Here is a 1,143-nt window from a genome sequence, read left to right as displayed (position 1 = left end):
ATGGCCAAAGCTGGTGCCACTCCCTCACCCCAGTATGGCCAAAGCTGGTGCCACTCCCTCACCCTGGGATGGCCAAAGCTGGTGCCACTCCCTCATCCCGGTATGGCCAAAGCTGGTGCCACTCCCTCATCCCGGTATGACCAAAGCTGGTGCCACTCCCTCATCCCGGTCTGGTCATCAGGCTCCTGAAGTCAGGGCTAGGCATCCTGTGAGGCACCTGTAAAGACACCCAAGCCAGGGGTCCCCTCCCCTTAGTCCTTCAGGTACTTACTGCTGTGTTCTAGTTGCCAGAAAGAGAGATAGTAGATATCTCAACCTTATTTTTTTTAATTTCAATTATTAAGGCACACATAACAACACACACGTGAATGGGAGATGTGAGGTTTGAGGTTTGAGCCAGATTCCATCTACCTCAGAAGTCATTGTGAGGGGTCAGTTGTTAAACAAACAACAACAACAACCTTGTGACAGAGAGCCAAGGACTCTGAAGTCATTAAACTGACCCTGGGTCAATAAATTAATCAGCCGTGCTGAAAACCTGACTGAAGTCCCACTCTTTAGCTTTGTTTTCTTTGAAATGGGATGAGAAAAATTGGAGAGATGGTTCTGAGGTGAGCACAATGGCCTGAGATTGGTCTGTGGATCCCCAGTGGTAAGAGAAGAGAAGTGAGTCCTGGGAAATGTCCTCTGGCCTACACATGTGCACCTTGGCTTTTCCCTCCCTCCCTCTCTTCTTTTTCCTCTCTCCCTTCCTCACTCCATCTCCCCTTCCTCTTCCCTCCTCTCTCTCCTCTCTCTCCTCTCTCTCTCTCTCTCTCTCTCTCTCTCTCTCTCTCTCTCTCTCTCTCCCCTGCCCTCCCCCCTCTCTCTCATGTCTTTGTGTGTGTGTGCTTTAAAAACTGAAATTAGAAGGCTAAATTGAACATATGTTTTAAATTTTTTATGACCACTATTTATTTATTTATTATTTTCTTTATTTACATTTCAAATGCTATCCCGAAAGTTCCCTATACCCCACCCACCCACCCCTGCTCCCCTACCCACCCACTCCCACTACTTGGCTCTGGCCTTCCCCTGTGCTGGGTCATATAAAGTTTACAAGACCAAGGGGCCTCTCTTCCCAATGATGGCCGATTAGGCCAT

At 48.4% G+C, this 1,143-nt stretch overlaps 1 protein-coding gene across 3 annotated transcripts in view; it reads right to left on the bottom strand.

Annotated features, from left to right (window-relative positions):
* Window positions 1-1,143, bottom strand: part of Daw1 (dynein assembly factor with WD repeats 1) — a 50,405-nt gene that overhangs the window by 26,589 nt on the left and 22,673 nt on the right. The window lies entirely within an intron of this gene.

The sequence above is a fragment of the Mus pahari genome, chromosome 5 (genome assembly GCF_900095145.1).
Source record: "Mus pahari chromosome 5, PAHARI_EIJ_v1.1, whole genome shotgun sequence".
In the NCBI taxonomy this organism is placed as follows: Eukaryota; Metazoa; Chordata; class Mammalia; order Rodentia; family Muridae; genus Mus; species Mus pahari.
This window is presented reverse-complemented; position numbering and strand designations above follow the sequence as displayed.